General features: G+C 44.0%; 1 long non-coding RNA gene across 1 annotated transcript in view; it reads right to left on the bottom strand.

Moving 5' to 3' along the window:
• Positions 1–247: 247 nt before the first annotated feature.
• LOC130355923 (uncharacterized) overlaps positions 248–12,218 on the bottom strand; it is a 57,901-nt gene continuing 45,930 nt past the window's right edge. Inside the window, exon 3 of the long non-coding RNA XR_008888702.1 lies at positions 248–1,766. This is a non-coding gene — a long non-coding RNA (uncharacterized LOC130355923). The remainder of the gene's footprint in view (positions 1,767–12,218) is intronic.

The raw sequence follows: 12,218 nt of genomic DNA on the forward strand, positions 1-12,218 counted from the left end.
CTGGCGCGCGCGCCCTAGAGAGCGGAGCCGCGCGCGCCAGCACATGACAGCAGGGGACCGGGACGGGTAAGTGACCTGGGATGCGACTCGCGAGCGGGCGCGTCCCGCTGTGCGAATCGCATCCCCGACGGCCATGACAGTGCAGCGCTCCCGGTCAGCGGGACTGACCGGGGCTCTGCAGGGAGAGAGACGCCGTGAGCGCTCCGGGGAGGAGCAGGGACCCGGAGCGCTCGGCGTAACAGTCCCGGGATGGTAGCCCTGCAGAAGCTGGGTTCCATGCTGCAGACTGGCACGGCTGGGCTCAATGACAACCTCCACGCAATGGATGGATTCCCGGTGTCCTCCAGGTATGACACGGGATGCGTCTGGCCAGATCGGTGGTGATGGTGGTAAAGATGCGGTAATTGGAGCGTTGAGTGGATGCAGACGATCGGCAGTGATACCAGGCGGCTTCCTCGTGGCTGTACAGTGGTCCCAGTTATAGGGGGTTCCAGCTGTTGTAAATGTGAATAAGGAAAACGGAGTTGATAGTCTTGGTATAAGTGATCTGTATGAATAGGGTATGTTAGCTAAATGTGTTTCGGGGAGACCCCTTCTTCAGTAGCTGTATATGTTTGATGTTTCTGCTTTGACTTATTGCTTTAATTTGGTGCTAAGGGCATAGCAGTTATTATTACTTTTTTTTCGATGTGTCTCATAATATAATGGCCCTCATTTACTAAGAGTGGAGTGTAGGTTTCTTTGTGGGTTTTAATTCCCTACAATTTAATTTCCATGGTATTTACTAAGGCTTCCCTACATTTTCCCCTTTCCCTACACTTTGCTTTTTTTTTTTTTTTTTAACACATGCTCTGATCTGTGGGGTTTTCCTCAGCTGAAATCCACCACATTTTATGTGGAAACCTTAGTAAATATGTTGTTTTTTGTGAAAATGTTGTGGACATGCCCCTTTAGGAGACCACGCCCCATTTCCATGTGACCACGCCCCCTTTTCGGGTTGGAGAGTTAGTCGGGGTTTTTTCAATTCTGGGGCAAATTCTGGCACAATATCTGGCGCAGACAGAATATCTGGAGCAATGCGACAGAATCTGGCGCACAACCCGACATGTCAGGTTTGCAACAGTAAATGAGGGCCAATATGTTGTGACCAGGAAGAATTGCATAGTTGTAACATGGGGTTTGGTGTAACTTTTGGAAATATTATTCTAATTTGCATATAAATTCCTGTTAACTGTCTGGACCTTCTCACAGTTAGGTTTATTCAGGAGATTCCTGAATGATCATCATGGGGCTATGATCACATGACAGAATATTCAGCTTGGAAAATCGTCTGTCGTCCCATTATTTTCAATAGGATTCTGCTGCACTATGCGCACAACAGAATTTCCACAGCAGAATTATAAAGTGATTAAAGTTTTGAATAATAAAGGTTACATTTTACTTTTTGTAACTTGTCTTGGATTGAAGAGAACTAAATTCATTGAAGGCAAAACCAATATTAAAAATGCTGCTGAGGGCTTGAATTAGAATTATTAGCAAGGTAGATCATATTCTAAAAATGAAGCCAGCAGGAATGATAAATACACAGCCTTTGGTGAGAAACTGTTTTGGGTTATGAAAATGAGCACACAGTTTCTTAACAGTAGGGGGCACTCAAGGAAAATACTTTGTGGGAATCAAATGTGATGCTTTGCTGCAGCTGAATTGTGCCACTCCTTGCAGGTTTCTACAAATCTTTTCTAGCAGATAGACATAAGGACCATGACCTGGCAAGAAATACAAACCAAAGCTCTTATGCTGTAATCCTGCAGAAATATCCAACAATCTTTATGTTCTAAAGAACCTTATTCATGTACACACAACCAAACATTAGCCATAACATTGAAATCATTGACAGTGAAGTGAATTTGTCAAAGGATTAGATATATTATGCAGCAAATGAAACATTTATTCTTGAAGTGCTGTAGCAGAAAAAGTTGGCAAACACATAAATCTGGGTAACTTTGACATCTTTGAGATAAAAAAACTTTAATGTGATAGCTAGACAACTGGGTCAAAACTTCTCCACAACAGCAAATTTGTTCATGGTATACAGTGGTTAGTACCTACAAAATTGTCCAAAATATGGCAACCAATTAACTGGCATCAGGAGAATGAGCATTCAAGGTTTATTACTGTGTATGTGGAGCATAAGCTACCCTGTCTGGTCGGATTCCACAGAGAGGCTCCTGTTGCTCTTTGCTGTTTGGGCATACTGGGATTTGTAGTTTTGCCACAGCTGGAGGGCTACAGTTTGGAGATCACTGTGCAGTTGTCTATAAACTGTGGCCCTCTAGATCTTGCAAAACTACAACTCCCAGCAAGCCCACACAGCAGTTTGTTGTCTGGGCATGCTGGGATTTGTAGTTTTGCGACATCTGGAGTGCCACAGTTTGGAGATCACGGTGCAGTGGTTTCTAAACTGTGGCCCTCAAAATCTTGCAAAACTACAACTCCCAGCAAGCACGAACAGCAAAAGGCTGTCTCACCATGCTGGGAGTTGTAGTTGCACACCTCCAGCTGTTGTATAACTATATCTCCCAGCATGCCCTTCGGCGATCAGTATATGCTGTGAGTTGTAGTTTTGCAACAGCTGGAGGCACACTAGTTGGAAAATACTGAGTTAGGTAACAGAACCTAACTGAAGGTTTTCCAACCAGTGTGCCTCCAGCTGTTGCAAAAGTACAACTCCCAGCATGCACGATCTGTCGGTCGCCCCCCCCCCCCACCCTTGTGAATGTACATGGGTACATTCATACAGGCAGGTTTACAGTGAGTTTCCTTCTTCAAGTTTGAGCTCAAACTCCTAGCGGGAAACTCACCGTAAACCCCAACTGTGTGAATGTACCCTAAAAACACTACACTAACACATAATAAAGGGTAAGACACTACATATACACCCCCTTACACGGTCCCCCCAATAAAAATGAAAAATGTATCGGACGGCAGTGTTTCCAAAACGGAACCTCCAGCTGTTGCAAAACAACAACTCTCAGAATTTCCGGACAGCCACTGACTGTCCAGGCATGCTGGGAGTTTAGCAACAGCTGGAGGCACCCTGTTTGGGAATGACTGGTGTAGAATACCCCTATGTCCACCCCTATGCAATCCCTAATTTAGTCCTAAAATGCGCATGGTGCTCTCTCACTTCGGAGCCCTGTCGTATTTTAAGGGAACAGTTTAGGGCCACATATGGGATATTTCTGTACTCAGGAGCAATTGTGTTACAAATTTTGGGGGGCTTTTTCGCCTTTTACCCCTTATGAAAAGAAAAAGTTGGGGTCTACACCAGCCTGTTAGTGTAAAAAACATTTTTACACTAACATGAGGAAAAAGGAAAAAAAGACCCCCCAAAATTTGTAACACAATTTATCCTGAGTACGGAAATACCCCATATGTGGGCGTAAAATGCTCTGCGGACGCACAACAAGGCTTAGGAGTGAGAGCACACTATGTATATTTGAGGCCAAAATTGGGGATTTGCACAGGGATGGCTGATTTTTACAGCGGTTCAGACATAAACGCAAAAAAAAAAATACCCACGTGTGACCCCATTTTGGAAACTACACCCCTCACGGATCATAACAGGGGGTATAGTGAGCCTTAACACCCCACGGGTGTTTGACGATTTTTGTTAAAGTTGGATGGGAAAATGAAAAAAAAATTGTTTTAAATAAAATGCTGGTGTTACCCTAAATTTTTCATTTTCACAAGGGAAAATAGGGGAAAAAAAGCCCCCCATTTCTTCTGAGCAAAAATCTACCCCATATGTGGATGTAAAGTGCTCTACGGGTGCACTACAATGCTCAGAAGAGAAGGAGCGCCATTGGGAGAGAGAATGTGTCTGGAATTGAAGGATACGTGCGTTTACAAAGCCCCTATGGTGCCAGAACAATGGACCCCCCCACATGTGACCCCAATGTAATAAGGGGTGCAGTGAGCATTTACGACCCACAGGTGTCTGACAGATTTTTGGAACAGTGGTCCGTGAAAATTTAAAATGTAAATGTAATGCTCTGGCACCAAGGGGGGGGGGGGGGCTTTGTAAAGCTCATGGCCCCTGACTTCCATTCCAAACAAATTCTCTCTCAAAAAGCCCAATGGCGCTCCTTCTCTTCTGAGCATTGTAGTGCAATAGCAGAGCACTTGACGTCCACACATGGGATATTTCCATGAAGAAATGGGGTATTTGGATAAAAATTTGGATAAAAAAAACAGCATTTTAGTGAAAAATTTTTCTTCTTCATTTACACATCCGACTTTAACAAAAAGTCGTCCAAAAACATATGGGGTGTTAAGGCTCACTGTACCCTTTGTTACGTTCCTCGAGGGGTGTAGTTTCCAAAATAGTATGCAATGTGTTTTTTTTTTCTTTTTCTGTTCTGGCACCATAGGGGCTTCCTAAATGTGACATGCCCCCCAAAAACCATTTCAGCAAAATATGCTTTCCAAAAGCCAAATGTGGCTCCTTCTCTTCTGAGCATTGTAGTGTGCCCGCAGTGCACTTGAAGTCCACACATGGGGTATTTCAATACTCAGAGGCAATGGTGTTACACATTTTGGGGGGAAATTTGTCCTATTACCCCTTGTAAAAATTTGAAATTTTGGGGGAAAAATGCATTTTAGTGGAAAAAAAATGTATTTACACATCCGACTTTAACGAAAAGTCGTCAAACACCTGTGGGGTGTTAAGGCTCACTGTACCCCTTTTCATGCTCCTTGAGGGATGTAGTTTCAAAAATAGTATGCCATGTATACCACATATGAGGTATTTCCTTACTCAAAAGAAATGGTGTTACAATGTTTGGGGAGATTTCTCTCCTTTTAACCCTTGTAAAAAAAAATAAAAAAAAAATGGCTCTGCAAAAACACTTTGCTGCTATTCCTGTGAAACACCTAAAGGGTTAACAAACTTTCTGAATGTCATTTTGAATACTTTGAGGGGTATAGTTCTTATAATGAGATAATTTATGGGGTATTTCGAATATGAAGGCCCTTCAAATCCACTTCAAAACTGAACTTGTCCCTGAAAAATTCAGATTTTGAAATTTTTGTGAAAAATTGGAAAATTGCTGCTATATTTTGAAGCTCTCTAATGTCTTCAAAAAGTAAAAATAGGTCAATTTTATGATGCCAACATAAAGTAGACATATTGTATATGTGCATCAATATATCATTTTTTGGGAATATCCATTTTCCTTACAAGCAGAGAGTTTCAAAGTTAGAAAAATGCAACATTTTAAAAATTTTCATGAAAAATTTTGGGATTTTTCACCAAGAAAGGATCCAAATAACAACAAAAATGTACCACTTTGTTAAAGTAGAATATGTCTCGAAAAAACTGTCCTGAAATCAGAATAAACGGTGAAAGCACCCCATAGTCATTAATGCATAAAATGACAGTGATCAGAATTGCAAAAAAGGGCTCAGTCCTTAAAGGAAAACTGTCAGATATTTTCTCCCGCACTATCCACAGGTATTGGTGAATTGGTGCGGGAGATGATGATTCCAATAAGCCCTACCTTGTCCGGATCCACCTGGCCGTTCGCCCGCAATTGTAGTTTTATTATATGTGGAAATCTGTCTGTAACTGGCACGGGTGGGGCTTCTGCAGCTTAACTGGCACTGATGTCAGCACTGCTTATGAATATTCATCCCCCCTCCCTCCAGCTCTCCCTCTCTTCGCCGCTCCTAACTGGAGGGAGGGGGGATGATTATTCATAAGCGGCGCTGACATCAGTGCCAGTTAAGCTGCAGAAGCCCCGTCCGTGCCAGTTACAGACAGATTCGGGCAAGGTAGGGCTCATTGGAATCGGTGTCTCCGGCACTATCCACCAGTACCTGTGGATAGTGCGGGAGAAAATTTCTGACAGTTTTCCTTTAAGGTGAAAAAGGGCTCAATCCTTAAGGGGTTAAATCTTAGTTTAGGACCCGGTTCTGAGCTTGCTCTGTCTGAGTGTTGCTTTGGAAGAGAGGCAGTTGAAAGAGGGTTGCAAAACAGGAGATATCTGCTGTGTGAAATTAATCTGTGGAGCTGGAGTGACTTGTGTGAGTACTTACATTTGCACATAGAGGGATCACTGATAGAATTTTCAACAGCCTTTCACTTTTTTTTTCTCTACTCTGCCTCTAGGGGGAGGGGTAGATTGGTCACAGGTGCTTAAATCTTAGTTTGGGACTCAGTTCTGAACTCACTTTCTCTGAGTGTTGCTTTGGAAGAGAGGCAGTTGAAAGAGAGTTGTAAAACAGGAGTTTGAAAGCAGGAGTTTGAGATCACTGTGAGTGTTACTTTGTGAAATCCCGAGAGCAAGAGCACCAAATTTAAGACACCTGCTCACCATTTACGCCTGAGACCTTGCAACACTAACAAGTCACATGCTATCAGGCAGGATAAATGGCTACTTGGGCTCAATATGGAGATTTCCACTTAGAAGTCTACTCACATTTATTTTCAAGGTTTAGACATTGGGTTGGGTTATTTTGAAGGGAAAGCTAAATTAAACACTTTTATACAGGCTGTGCACTCACTATTTTATATTGTAGCAAATGGTAATTTCTATATTGTTGTCACATGACAAGATATTATCAGATATTTCTCTTTTATTTAGCATTTCCTTTTCAAGATTTTAAGTGCACTGATTTTTAATTAAAATGAACAAGAAGTCAATGTGCCACCGAAGCCCGATAATACTTTGATGGTTCTCTTTAACTTTTCAAAAATGTAGGCAGACTTTTTGAAAAGGCAAAAGCAAAGAAGGATAAAGACCGCACTCACCAGTCAGGTCTTTTCATTCTTATCCAGCTAGCATAGCGATGTAACAGGCAGGGGAGCGGGGTGGGAGGCGGGTAACTCCGGGACAAGTTGTTTTCTGCGGTCTAGCACACTTCCTCTAGCCGGAATGACGTCCAACTTCCTATTCATAGGGGCGGCACCGAACGGTCGCCTAGTAACCTGGCTGGCAGCTAAGTCATGTGACTGGTTATGCAGTCACATGACTGTCATGTGATGTAAACACAACAGAGAAACGGGACAACAGAGTCAGGTTAACAAATATACACAGGGGAGTTATACATACAAAACCATGAAAAAACTACAAGAATGAACTATAATCATTCCGGTCGTTAAGGCCGGCATTTCCAGTAGCGTTGAGACATATTATCCAACGAGCTTCTCGTTGGAGAAGAAGTCTCCCTCTATCGCCTCCATTTCTCAAAGGTAGAATTCTCTCCAGACCCACAAATTTAAGGTTCCTGTAGTTGCCATTGTGGGTTTGGTTCATGTGGGCAATAAATCTAGGGGCTCCAAGGCCGGTCCAGATGGAACGGACTTGCTCCCTGAACCGCACCTGGAGCTGCCTGATGGTCTTGCCAACATAGAACCTCCCACATGAACAGACCAAAGCATAAACCACGAAAGTGGATCTGCATGTTATTAACTCATTAAATTGGTGGTGACAACCTCCTAACAATATGGCTTTTCCTGTGTACATGTGTGGACAGTGTGGACATGTTCTGCAAGGGAAATTACCTTTAGGAGAATCTTTTGTGAACCAATTTCTGGCTAAAGAATTGCGGTCGGTGGTATCTTTTAATTTCTTAAGTTTCTCACCTATTGTAGTATTCTTTCTGAATGTGACCAATGGAGGATGCTGGGCCACCTCATGAAGGTCAGGGTTCGCTTCCAAAATGAACCAGCTGTGGCGTATAGCACAAGCCACCTGCTGGTTCATGTTGGAATTGGCCAAGGAGAAACAAAAAGGTTTGGGGGTCCTATCTCGTTTTCTCTTACAATTCAGAACAGATGATCTATCTAGACCCCTGACTTCACGTAGGCTTTTCTCAATGATGTTCACTGGATACTGCCTCGCCAATAGGCGCTCTTTAAGGTTATGAGCCTGACTTTCAAAAGTTGTATCTTCGCTATTGATCCTTTGAAGGCAAAGGAACTGGGAGTAAGGGATGCTCCTCTTCACGTGCAGGGGGTGAGAGCTCTTGAAATGTAATAGTGAGTTTCTGGCAAGGGTTTGCGAAATCCCTCTGCGGTGAGGGTGTCCCCTATTGCTTTCAGTTTAACATCTAAAAAATCGAGCTCAGAGCTTCCAAACACAGCGGTGAAGAGCATGTTATCGGTATTGGTCTGGTTCAGATAATCAACGAATTTGAAGAACTCAGTCTCAGAGGAGTCCCAAACAACCAGTATGTCATCGACATATCGGAAAAACGTCTTGATATGTCTACAGAACTGGTTATTGGGAGAGAAGACATATTTGCATTCAAAGACGGCGAGGAACAAATTGGCATAAGTACAGGAGACTGGCGTGCCCATGGCAGTGCCGGTCTCCTGTCTGTACCAGTCCTCGCCGTCTTTGAATTCATTGTGGGTAAGAATGAAATAAAGTGCCTCACAGACGAAAGATGTGAATTCCTCCGTTTTATCTGTCTCTGCTAGGACCTCACGGATAGCCTGTACACCCGCATCGTGGGGGATGCGGGTGTACAGGCTCTCGACATCCACTGATACGAGTCGGTATGATCCGCACCAGTGGAAGTCATGTAGTGCAGTGAGAAGAGCTCCTGTGTCCTTAATATGTGTCGGGGTAGAAGGCAATAGCGGTTTCAATAGCCACTCTAAGTACTATGACAGGTATTCGGTCGCAGAGCCGATCCCCGCCACTATAGGGCGTCCTGGGGGTCGGCTCTGCGACTTGTGAACCTTAGGTAAATAGTACCACCTAGGGTGGCGGGGAGCAGTTGGAAGGAGTTTTTCTGCACTTTTCTTAGAAATTACACCTTTCTCACAGCAGACACAAAGAAATGATGTAAGATGATCCAGGGTTCTGGCAGTGGGGTTACTGGGAAGGGGTCTATAAGTGGTGGTGTCCCCTAAAAGACGTTTTTTCTCAAGGTCGTAGGCTGTGGTGGTCATTACCACGGTGCTGCCACCTTTATCAGCCTTAGTGACCTTTAAGTCTGGTCTAGTCACCAACCACTTAAGAGCCCTTTCTTCACCGGGAGTAAGGTTCAATCGGACTGCCTGCCGGGGTAGGAGGAGAGAACTTGGACGGATTACCACCCTTAAATGGCAAAACCTCAACTGGGGTTGAAGTTAAAATAACCTCATTTTCTTGTGTTAACTCACAAAGTGTGTTTAATGTGTCCCTATCTCTAGGGGACAACTCTAAGATGGGTGAAAAACCTAGCGGCCCTACTAAGGCGGGGATGTCTCCCTCTCTAAGGGTCTCAACACTGTTAACTGCAGTATTTTTATTGCTAAACATTTTATGTAGCCCCATCTTTCTGGTGGTTTTATATAAGTCCACCAAAGGAATGGCAAAGGCCAAAATTAAGGCCCTTGGACAGGAGTGACACGCACTCGTCCGTGAGAGCCGAGTCTGTGAGGTTGATTACATTTGACTCGAGGACAGTCTCTAGTCCTTCCAAGTGACCCCCTTCCTCTTGATGGGGGCGACAGCATTGTCCCTTCTTCCCTCTACCCCTCCTGACTTTTCTCCTAAAGGGAGAGGACCTGGGGTTGGGATCTGTGGACGGGTGCTCTGAATGTTGGTTGCTTCTTCAGATCCAGTGGCCTCTGAATCAGAAGTCCAATAATCCGGTGTTGGTCTCCGAGTGTTCCCTCGTATGCAATTGGTCGAATAACGTTGGCGTCGGTTCATTTTCTTGTTGTTGTTAATTTGCCAATTAAACATTTGAGCGGCGTCATAATCTGCCTTATCGCGCACAAACTTTTCTCTCTTGTGCTCTTTTATCACGGCCTGGATGACCAACAATTTTTTATCTAGCTTCTTGAAAAAAGCAAGGGCAGTGGCTTCACTCACACAATTGCGGTATTCTGTTTTGCTTTTGCAGAGTTCCGTGGTTATGTCCATCAAGTTCAACCAGGGAATTGAAGGGTAGGGGCGCGGCGCGACATTGGGGAATGGATGGGATTTTATATTTCTTCATAAGCATTAATGTTATTTTGTTCCAGGAATGTATCTAATCCTGTTTTAAAGCTGTTAATTTTTCCTGCTGTTACCAGTTCCTGAGGTAGACTGTTCCATAAGTTCACAGTTCTCATGGTAAAGAAGGCGTGTCGCCCCTTGAGACTAAACTTTTTCTTCTCCAGACGGAGGGAGTGCCCCCTTGTCCTTTGGGGGGGGTTTAACCTGGAACAGTTTTTCTCCATATTTTTTGTATGGGCCATTAATATACTTATATACCTTTATCATATCCCCCCTTAAACGTCTCTTCTCAAGACTAAACAATTGTAAGTTCTGACCAATGTAAGTTCTGACCAATGGCAGCGCAGGACAGGGGGTTGCCATGGCAACCCCCCGTTCTGCCCACCCCTGGATGTCGAGGGGCTCTGGTAAGAAGATGGAGGCCGTACCTGCAGGAGAAGATACCTGAGGACCTGGGATCTTCGCTGGAGCCTGCTGGATCTTTGCTCAGGTAGGGAATCGACAGTGGGGGGGGGGGGATTGAAAGTGAAAGTAAACAACATCTGGAGGGTCACAGTTTGGAGACCACACTTACAGTGGTGCGCAAACAGTAGCCCTCCTGATGTTGCCAAACTACAACTCTCAGCATGCCTCGACTGCCCAGGCATGCTGGGAGTTGTAGTTCTGTAATATCTGTCCATCTGTCCCTTCAGATTTAGAAATTTTCATGACATTTTTGAAAATTGCTGCTCTACTTTGAAGCCCTCTAATCTTTTCAAAAAGCAAAAGTATGTCCATTTTATGATGCCAACATAAAGTGGACATATTGTATTTATTGAAGAAAAATAAAATTTATTTGGAATATCCATTTTCCTTACAATTAGAGAGCTTCAAAGTTCGAAAAATGCAAAATTTTCTAAATTTTCAAGACATTTGGGGATTTTTCACCAAAAAAGATGCAATTAACGCCGAAAATTTACCACCAAAATAAAGTAGAATATGTCATGAAAAAACTCAGAATTCCGGAATCAGAATATTCGGTAAAAGCATTTTCGCGTTATTAATTCGTAAAGTGACGGTGGTCATAATTGTGAAAAAGGGCTCAGTCCTTAAGGTGAAAATGGGCTGCGTTCTTAAGGGGTTAAGGACAATAGCAGTCAACCTAGCTGCGTGGTCTAGATGTGCTTGTTCCAACTCTGCGTGAAAGTCAGGGTCATCATGGTACTGGGAGGGTGATTTGTATACCCGTAGCCCTCTAGGGGCTCGGGAACTCGCCTGGTATGATTGGAGGGAATTGACAGTCCAAAATAGGCGACATTCTTTATCAGCCAATGTGGAAATCCGTTGTTCCAGTGTTTTGGCTCCTAACACTGTCAACTGGTCCTGGGTGTTGCAGACCAGGAAATATGACCCCGCCTCCTCTCTCCCCGCTGTATGCCTGGTTCTGAATCCATGTCCATGGTATGTGTGTCAGTATTCATGTGTCCTGCTTGTAGACTAGTGGTGCTTCTTACGTGTGCTCAGGACAAGAAACAGATGCAAAGCAAAAAGCCCCCATCAAGAGGAAGGGGGTCACTTGGAGGGACTAGAGACTGTCCTCAAGTCAAAAGTAATCAACCTCACAGACGTGGCTCTCACGGACGAGTGCTTGTCACTCCTATCGAAGGGCCTTAATTTTGGCCTTTGCCAGTCCTTTGACCATTCTCAATTTGAGGTGGACTTATATAAAACCACCAGAAAGATGGGGCTACATAAAATGTTTAGCAATAAAAATACTGCAGTTAACAGTGTTGAGACCCTTAGAGAGGGAGACGTCCCCGCCATAGTAGGACCGCTAGGTTTTTCACCCATCTTAGAGTTGCCCCTAGAGATAGGGACACATTAAACATACTTTGTGAGTTGACACAAGAAAATGAGGTTACTTTAACTTTAACCCCAGTTGAGGTTTTGCCATTTAAGGGTGGTAATCTCCTCCTACCCCGGCAGGCAGTCCGATTGACTTGTTTGTCCGTGCGGTTACTAGAGATGTAAAGGCCTTGCTTTCCCCAAAGTAATTGGCAACCTTACTCCCGGTGAAGAAAGGGCTCTTAAGTGGTTGGTGACTAGACCAGACTTAAAGGTCATTAAGGCTGATAAAGGTGGCAGCACCGTGGTAATGACCACCACAGCCTACGACCTTGAGAAAAAAACGTCTTTTAGGGGACACCACCACTTATAGACCCCTTACCAGTAACCCCA

The sequence above is a fragment of the Hyla sarda genome, chromosome 2, assembly GCF_029499605.1.
Source record: "Hyla sarda isolate aHylSar1 chromosome 2, aHylSar1.hap1, whole genome shotgun sequence".
In the NCBI taxonomy this organism is placed as follows: domain Eukaryota; kingdom Metazoa; phylum Chordata; class Amphibia; order Anura; family Hylidae; genus Hyla; species Hyla sarda.